Genomic DNA, 10000 nt, shown 5'->3' on the forward strand with positions numbered 1-10000 from the left:
GTTTCTACATAGGGATTAAGCATTTAGAACGAAATCTAATGTCAGAAAATGGCACTTTACTCTTGACATTTTTCGGTTTTTTCAATTTTCTGGAAAATCCTATCATTAGATTTTTTTAAAAATACGATATTCTTGCTTAACTAACGTTTCTACATAGGGATTAAGCATTTAGAACGAAATCTAATGTAGGAAAATGGTACTTTACTCTTGATCGGTACGTTGGGACTTTGAAAATATTCGGGCGTTCCAATCGCTCGTCTGTTGCATCATAGCGCGTCTCGGCGCAATCGAGCGATTCGCTCGACCCATTATTTTCGATTTACGGCTAAAATAAATTTTTCTCATTTTATTCAATAACATATTCTTGCTTAGATAACTTTTTTACATAGGGATTAAGCATTTAGAACGATATAATGTTTAAAATAAGGGCACTTTACTCTTGACATTTTTCGGTTTTTTCAATTTTCTGGAAAATCCTATCATTAGATTTTTTAAAAATACGATATTCTTGCTTAACTAACGTTTCTACATAGGGATTAAGCATTTAGAACGAAATCTAATGTCAGAAAATGGCACTTTACTCTTGACATTTTTCGGTTTTTTCATTTTTCTGGAAAATCCTATCATTAGATTTTTTTTAAAATACGATATTCTTGCTTAACTAACGTTTTTACATAGGGATTAAGCATTTAGAACGAAATCTAATGTAGGAAAATGGTACTTTACTCTTGATCGGTACGTTGGGACTTTGAAAATATTCGGGGGTTCCAATCGCTCGTCTGTTGCATCATAGCGCGTCTCGGCGCAATCGACCGATTCGCTCGATCCATTATTTTCGATTTACGGCTAAAATAAATTTTTCTAATTTTTTTCAATAACATATTCCTGCTTAAATAACTTTTTTACATAGGGATTAAGCATTTAGAACGATACATTGTTTAAAATAAGGGCACTTTACTCTTGACATTTTACGGTTTTTTCAATTTTCTGAAAAATCCTATCATTAGATTTTTTTAAAAATACGATATTCTTGCTTAACTAACGTTTCTACATAGGGATTATGCATTTAGAACGAAATCTAATGTCAGAAAATGGCACTTTACTCTTGACATTTTTCGGTTTTTTCATTTTTCTGGAAAATCCTATCATTAGATTTTTTTAAAAATACGATATTCTTGCTTAACTAACGTTTTTACATAGGGATTAAGCATTTAGAACGAAATCTAATGTAGGAAAATGGTACTTTACTCTTGATCGGTACGTTGGGACTTTGAAAATATTCGGGCGTTCCAATCGCTCGTCTGTTGCATCATAGCGCGTCTCGGCGCAATCGACCGATTCGCTCGATCCATTATTTTCGATTTACGGCTAAAATAAATTTTTCTAATTTTTTTCAATAACATATTCCTGCTTAAATAACTTTTTTACATAGGGATTAAGCATTTAGAACGATACATTGTTTAAAATAAGGGCACTTTACTCTTGACATTTTACGGTTTTTTCAATCTTCTGAAAAATCCTATCATTAGATTTTTTAAAAATACGATATTCTTGCTTAACTAACGTTTCTACATAGGGATTAAGCATTTAGAACGAAATCTAATGTCAGAAAATGGCACTTTACTCTTGACATTTTTCGGTTTTTTCAATTTTCTGGAAAATCCTATCATTAGATTTTTTTAAAAATACGATATTCTTGCTTAACTAACGTTTCTACATAGGGATTAAGCATTTAGAACGAAATCTAATGTAGGAAAATGGTACTTTACTCTTGATCGGTACGTTGGGACTTTGAAAATATTCGGGCGTTCCAATCGCTCGTCTGTTGCATCATAGCGCGTCTCGGCGCAATCGAGCGATTCGCTCGATCCATTATTATCGATTTACGGCTAAAATAAATTTTTCTAATTTTTTTCAATAACATATTCCTGCTTAAATAACTTTTTTACATAGGGATTAAGCATTTAGAACGATACATTGTTTAAAATAAGGGCACTTTACTCTTGACATTTTACGGTTTTTTCAATTTTCTGAAAAATCCTATCATTAGATTTTTTTAAAAATACGATATTCTTGCTTAACTAACGTTTCTACATAGGGATTAAGCATTTAGAACGAAATCTAATGTCAGAAAATGGCACTTTACTCTTGACATTTTTCGGTTTTTTCAATTTTCTGGAAAATCCTATCATTAGATTTTTTTTAAAATACGATATTCTTGCTTAACTAACGTTTTTACATAGGGATTAAGCATTTAGAACGAAATCTAATGTAGGAAAATGGTACTTTACTCTTGATCGGTACGTTGGGACTTTGAAAATATTCGGGCGTACGCGGCGCGCTCGGCGCTTCGAACAGCTCCGGTGTCCCCATTATTTTCGATTTACGGCTAAAATAAATTTTTCTAATTTTTTTCAATAACATATTCCTGCTTAAATAACTTTTTTACATAGGGATTAAGCATTTAGAACGATACATTGTTTAAAGTAAGGGCACTTTACTCTTGACATTTTACGGTTTTTTCAATTTTCTGAAAAATCCTATCATTAGATTTTTTTAAAAATTCGATATTCTTGCTTAACTAACGTTTCTACATAGGGATTAAGCATTTAGAACGAAATCTAATGTCAGAAAATGGCACTTTACTCTTGACATTTTCGGTTTTTTCAATTTTCTGGAAAATCGTATCATTAGATTTTTTAAAAATACGATATTCTTGCTTAACTAACGTTTTTACATAGGGATTAAGCATTTAGAACGAAATCTAATGTAGGAAAATGGTACTTTACTCTTGATCGGTACGTTGGGACTTTGAAAATATTCGGGGGTTCCAATCGCTCGTCTGTTGCATCATAGCGCGTCTCGGCGCAATCGACCGATTCGCTCGATCCATTATTTTCGATTTACGGCTAAAATAAATTTTTCTAATTTTTTTCAATAACATATTCCTGCTTAAATAACTTTTTTACATAGGGATTAAGCATTTAGAACGATGCATTGTTTAAAGTAAGGGCACTTTACTCTTGACATTTTACGGTTTTTTCAATTTTCTGAAAAATCCTATCATTAGATTTTTTTAAAAATACGATATTCTTGCTTAACTAACGTTTCTACATAGGGATTAAGCATTTAGAACGAAATCTAATGTCAGAAAATGGCACTTTACTCTTGACATTTCTCGGTTTTTTCAATTTTCTGGAAAATCCTATCATTAGATTTTTTTAAAAATACGATATTCTTGCTTAACTAACGTTTTTACATAGGGATTAAGCATTTAGAACGAAATCTAATGTAGGAAAATGGTACTTTACTCTTGATCGGTACGTTGGGACTTTGAAAATATTCGGGCGTTCCAATCGCTCGTCTGTTGCATCATAGCGCGTCTCGGCGCAATCGACCGATTCGCTCGACCCATTATTTTCGATTTACGGCTAAAATAAATTTTTCTCATTTTATTCAATAACATATTCTTGCTTAGATAACTTTTTTACATAGGGATTAAGCATTTAGAACGATATAATGTTTAAAATAAGGGCACTTTACTCTTGACATTTTACGGTTTTTTCAATTTTCTGAAAAATCCTATCATTAGATTTTTTTAAAAATACGATAATCTTGCTTAACTAACCTTTCTACATAGGGATTAAGCATTTAGAACGAAATCTAATGTCAGAAAATGGCACTTTACTCTTGACATTTTTCGGTTTTTTCAATTTTCTGGAAAATCGTATCATTAGATTTTTTAAAAATACGATATTCTTGCTTAACTAACGTTTTTACATAGGGATTAAGCATTTAGAACGAAATCTAATGTAGGAAAATGGTACTTTACTCTTGATCGGTACGTTGGGACTTTGAAAATATTCGGGGGTTCCAATCGCTCGTCTGTTGCATCATAGCGCGTCTCGGCGCAATCGACCGATTCGCTCGATCCATTATTTTCGATTTACGGCTAAAATAAATTTTTCTAATTTTTTTCAATAACATATTCCTGCTTAAATAACTTTTTTACATAGGGATTAAGCATTTAGAACGATGCATTGTTTAAAGTAAGGGCACTTTACTCTTGACATTTTACGGTTTTTTCAATTTTCTGAAAAATCCTATCATTAGATTTTTTTAAAAATACGATATTCTTGCTTAACTAACGTTTCTACATAGGGATTAAGCATTTAGAACGAAATCTAATGTCAGAAAATGGCACTTTACTCTTGACATTTTTCGGTTTTTTCAATTTTCTGGAAAATCCTATCATTAGATTTTTTTAAAAATACGATATTCTTGCTTAACTAACGTTTTTACATAGGGATTAAGCATTTAGAACGAAATCTAATGTAGGAAAATGGTACTTTACTCTTGATCGGTACGTTGGGACTTTGAAAATATTCGGGCGTTCCAATCGCTCGTCTGTTGCATCATAGCGCGTCTCGGCGCAATCGACCGATTCGCTCGACCCATTATTTTCGATTTACGGCTAAAATAAATTTTTCTCATTTTATTCAATAACATATTCTTGCTTAGATAACTTTTTTACATAGGGATTAAGCATTTAGAACGATATAATGTTTAAAATAAGGGCACTTTACTCTTGACATTTTACGGTTTTTTCAATTTTCTGAAAAATCCTATCATTAGATTTTTTTAAAAATACGATAATCTTGCTTAACTAACCTTTCTACATAGGGATTAAGCATTTAGAACGAAATCTAATGTCAGAAAATGGCACTTTACTCTTGACATTTTTCGGTTTTTTCAATTTTCTGGAAAATCGTATCATTAGATTTTTTTAAAAATACGATATTCTTGCTTAACTAACGTTTTTACATAGGGATTAAGCATTTAGAACGAAATCTAATGTAGGAAAATGGTACTTTACTCTTGATCGGTACGTTGGGACTTTGAAAATATTCGGGGGTTCCAATCGCTCGTCTGTTGCATCATAGCGCGTCTCGGCGCAATCGACCGATTCGCTCGATCCATTATTTTCGATTTACGGCTAAAATAAATTTTTCTAATTTTTTTCAATAACATATTCCTGCTTAAATAACTTTTTTACATAGGGATTAAGCATTTAGAACGATACATTGTTTAAAGTAAGGGCACTTTACTCTTGACATTTTACGGTTTTTTCAATTTTCTGAAAAATCCTATCATTAGATTTTTTTAAAAATACGATATTCTTGCTTAACTAACGTTTCTACATAGGGATTAAGCATTTAGAACGAAATCTAATGTCAGAAAATGGCACTTTACTCTTGACATTTTTCGGTTTTTTCAATTTTCTGGAAAATCGTATCATTAGATTTTTTTAAAAATACGATATTCTTGCTTAACTAACGTTTTTACATAGGGATTAAGCATTTAGAACGAAATCTAATGTAGGAAAATGGTACTTTACTCTTGATCGGTACGTTGGGACTTTGAAAATATTCGGGGGTTCCAATCGCTCGTCTGTTGCATCATAGCGCGTCTCGGCGCAATCGACCGATTCGCTCGATCCATTATTTTCGATTTACGGCTAAAATAAATTTTTCTAATTTTTTTCAATAACATATTCCTGCTTAAATAACTTTTTTACATAGGGATTAAGCATTTAGAACGATGCATTGTTTAAAGTAAGGGCACTTTACTCTTGACATTTTACGGTTTTTTCAATTTTCTGAAAAATCCTATCATTAGATTTTTTTAAAAATACGATATTCTTGCTTAACTAACGTTTCTACATAGGGATTAAGCATTTAGAACGAAATCTAATGTCAGAAAATGGCACTTTACTCTTGACATTTTTCGGTTTTTTCAATTTTCTGGAAAATCCTATCATTAGATTTTTTTAAAAATACGATATTCTTGCTTAACTAACGTTTTTACATAGGGATTAAGCATTTAGAACGAAATCTAATGTAGGAAAATGGTACTTTACTCTTGATCGGTACGTTGGGACTTTGAAAATATTCGGGCGTTCCAATCGCTCGTCTGTTGCATCATAGCGCGTCTCGGCGCAATCGACCGATTCGCTCGACCCATTATTTTCGATTTACGGCTAAAATAAATTTTTCTCATTTTATTCAATAACATATTCTTGCTTAGATAACTTTTTTACATAGGGATTAAGCATTTAGAACGATATAATGTTTAAAATAAGGGCACTTTACTCTTGACATTTTACGGTTTTTTCAATTTTCTGAAAAATCCTATCATTAGATTTTTTTAAAAATACGATAATCTTGCTTAACTAACCTTTCTACATAGGGATTAAGCATTTAGAACGAAATCTAATGTCAGAAAATGGCACTTTACTCTTGACATTTTTCGGTTTTTTCAATTTTCTGGAAAATCCTATCATTAGATTTTTTTTAAAATACGATATTCTTGCTTAACTAACGTTTTTACATAGGGATTAAGCATTTAGAACGAAATCTAATGTAGGAAAATGGTACTTTACTCTTGATCGGTACGTTGGGACTTTGAAAATATTCGGGGGTTCCAATCGCTCGTCTGTTGCATCATAGCGCGTCTCGGCGCAATCGACCGATTCGCTCGATCCATTATTTTCGATTTACGGCTAAAATAAATTTTTCTAATTTTTTTCAATAACATATTCCTGCTTAAATAACTTTTTTACATAGGGATTAAGCATTTAGAACGATACATTGTTTAAAGTAAGGGCACTTTACTCTTGACATTTTACGGTTTTTTCAATTTTCTGAAAAATCCTATCATTAGATTTTTTTAAAAATACGATATTCTTGCTTAACTAACGTTTCTACATAGGGATTAAGCATTTAGAACGAAATCTAATGTCAGAAAATGGCACTTTACTCTTGACATTTTTCGGTTTTTTCAATTTTCTGGAAAATCGTATCATTAGATTTTTTTAAAAATACGATATTCTTGCTTAACTAACGTTTTTACATAGGGATTAAGCATTTAGAACGAAATCTAATGTAGGAAAATGGTACTTTACTCTTGATCGGTACGTTGGGACTTTGAAAATATTCGGGGGTTCCAATCGCTCGTCTGTTGCATCATAGCGCGTCTCGGCGCAATCGACCGATTCGCTCGATCCATTATTTTCGATTTACGGCTAAAATAAATTTTTCTAATTTTTTTCAATAACATATTCCTGCTTAAATAACTTTTTTACATAGGGATTAAGCATTTAGAACGATGCATTGTTTAAAGTAAGGGCACTTTACTCTTGACATTTTACGGTTTTTTCAATTTTCTGAAAAATCCTATCATTAGATTTTTTTAAAAATACGATATTCTTGCTTAACTAACGTTTCTACATAGGGATTAAGCATTTAGAACGAAATCTAATGTCAGAAAATGGCACTTTACTCTTGACATTTTTCGGTTTTTTCAATTTTCTGGAAAATCCTATCATTAGATTTTTTTAAAAATACGATATTCTTGCTTAACTAACGTTTTTACATAGGGATTAAGCATTTAGAACGAAATCTAATGTAGGAAAATGGTACTTTACTCTTGATCGGTACGTTGGGACTTTGAAAATATTCGGGCGTTCCAATCGCTCGTCTGTTGCATCATAGCGCGTCTCGGCGCAATCGACCGATTCGCTCGACCCATTATTTTCGATTTACGGCTAAAATAAATTTTTCTCATTTTATTCAATAACATATTCTTGCTTAGATAACTTTTTTACATAGGGATTAAGCATTTAGAACGATATAATGTTTAAAATAAGGGCACTTTACTCTTGACATTTTACGGTTTTTTCAATTTTCTGAAAAATCCTATCATTAGATTTTTTTAAAAATACGATAATCTTGCTTAACTAACCTTTCTACATAGGGATTAAGCATTTAGAACGAAATCTAATGTCAGAAAATGGCACTTTACTCTTGACATTTTTCGGTTTTTTCAATTTTCTGGAAAATCGTATCATTAGATTTTTTTAAAAATACGATATTCTTGCTTAACTAACGTTTTTACATAGGGATTAAGCATTTAGAACGAAATCTAATGTAGGAAAATGGTACTTTACTCTTGATCGGTACGTTGGGACTTTGAAAATATTCGGGGGTTCCAATCGCTCGTCTGTTGCATCATAGCGCGTCTCGGCGCAATCGACCGATTCGCTCGATCCATTATTTTCGATTTACGGCTAAAATAAATTTTTCTAATTTTTTTCAATAACATATTCCTGCTTAAATAACTTTTTTACATAGGGATTAAGCATTTAGAACGATACATTGTTTAAAGTAAGGGCACTTTACTCTTGACATTTTACGGTTTTTTCAATTTTCTGAAAAATCCTATCATTAGATTTTTTTAAAAATACGATATTCTTGCTTAACTAACGTTTCTACATAGGGATTAAGCATTTAGAACGAAATCTAATGTCAGAAAATGGCACTTTACTCTTGACATTTTTCGGTTTTTTCAATTTTCTGGAAAATCGTATCATTAGATTTTTTTAAAAATACGATATTCTTGCTTAACTAACGTTTTTACATAGGGATTAAGCATTTAGAACGAAATCTAATGTAGGAAAATGGTACTTTACTCTTGATCGGTACGTTGGGACTTTGAAAATATTCGGGGGTTCCAATCGCTCGTCTGTTGCATCATAGCGCGTCTCGGCGCAATCGACCGATTCGCTCGATCCATTATTTTCGATTTACGGCTAAAATAAATTTTTCTAATTTTTTTCAATAACATATTCCTGCTTAAATAACTTTTTTACATAGGGATTAAGCATTTAGAACGATGCATTGTTTAAAGTAAGGGCACTTTACTCTTGACATTTTACGGTTTTTTCAATTTTCTGAAAAATCCTATCATTAGATTTTTTTAAAAATACGATATTCTTGCTTAACTAACGTTTCTACATAGGGATTAAGCATTTAGAACGAAATCTAATGTCAGAAAATGGCACTTTACTCTTGACATTTTTCGGTTTTTTCAATTTTCTGGAAAATCCTATCATTAGATTTTTTTAAAAATACGATATTCTTGCTTAACTAACGTTTTTACATAGGGATTAAGCATTTAGAACGAAATCTAATGTAGGAAAATGGTACTTTACTCTTGATCGGTACGTTGGGACTTTGAAAATATTCGGGCGTTCCAATCGCTCGTCTGTTGCATCATAGCGCGTCTCGGCGCAATCGACCGATTCGCTCGACCCATTATTTTCGATTTACGGCTAAAATAAATTTTTCTCATTTTATTCAATAACATATTCTTGCTTAGATAACTTTTTTACATAGGGATTAAGCATTTAGAACGATATAATGTTTAAAATAAGGGCACTTTACTCTTGACATTTTACGGTTTTTTCAATTTTCTGAAAAATCCTATCATTAGATTTTTTTAAAAATACGATAATCTTGCTTAACTAACCTTTCTACATAGGGATTAAGCATTTAGAACGAAATCTAATGTCAGAAAATGGCACTTTACTCTTGACATTTTTCGGTTTTTTCAATTTTCTGGAAAATCCTATCATTAGATTTTTTTTAAAATACGATATTCTTGCTTAACTAACGTTTTTACATAGGGATTAAGCATTTAGAACGAAATCTAATGTAGGAAAATGGTACTTTACTCTTGATCGGTACGTTGGGACTTTGAAAATATTCGGGCGTACGCGGCGCGCTCGGCGCTTCGAACAGCTCCGGTGTCCCCATTATTTTCGATTTACGGCTAAAATAAATTTTTCTAATTTTTTTCAATAACATATTCCTGCTAAAATAACTTTTTTACATAGGGATTAAGCATTTAGAACGATACATTGTTTAAAATAAGGGCACTTTACTCTTGACATTTTACGGTTTTTTCAATTTTCTGAAAAATCCTATCATTAGATTTTTTTAAAAATACGATATTCTTGCTTAACTAACGTTTCTACATAGGGATTAAGCATTTAGAACGAAATCTAATGTCAGAAAATGGCACTTTACTCTTGACATTTTTCGGTTTTTTCAATTTTCTGGAAAATCGTATCATTAGATTTTTTTAAAAATACGATATT

The sequence above is a fragment of the Megalopta genalis genome, unplaced genomic scaffold (assembly GCF_051020955.1).
Source record: "Megalopta genalis isolate 19385.01 unplaced genomic scaffold, iyMegGena1_principal scaffold0339, whole genome shotgun sequence".
Classification (NCBI taxonomy): Eukaryota; Metazoa; Arthropoda; class Insecta; order Hymenoptera; family Halictidae; genus Megalopta; species Megalopta genalis.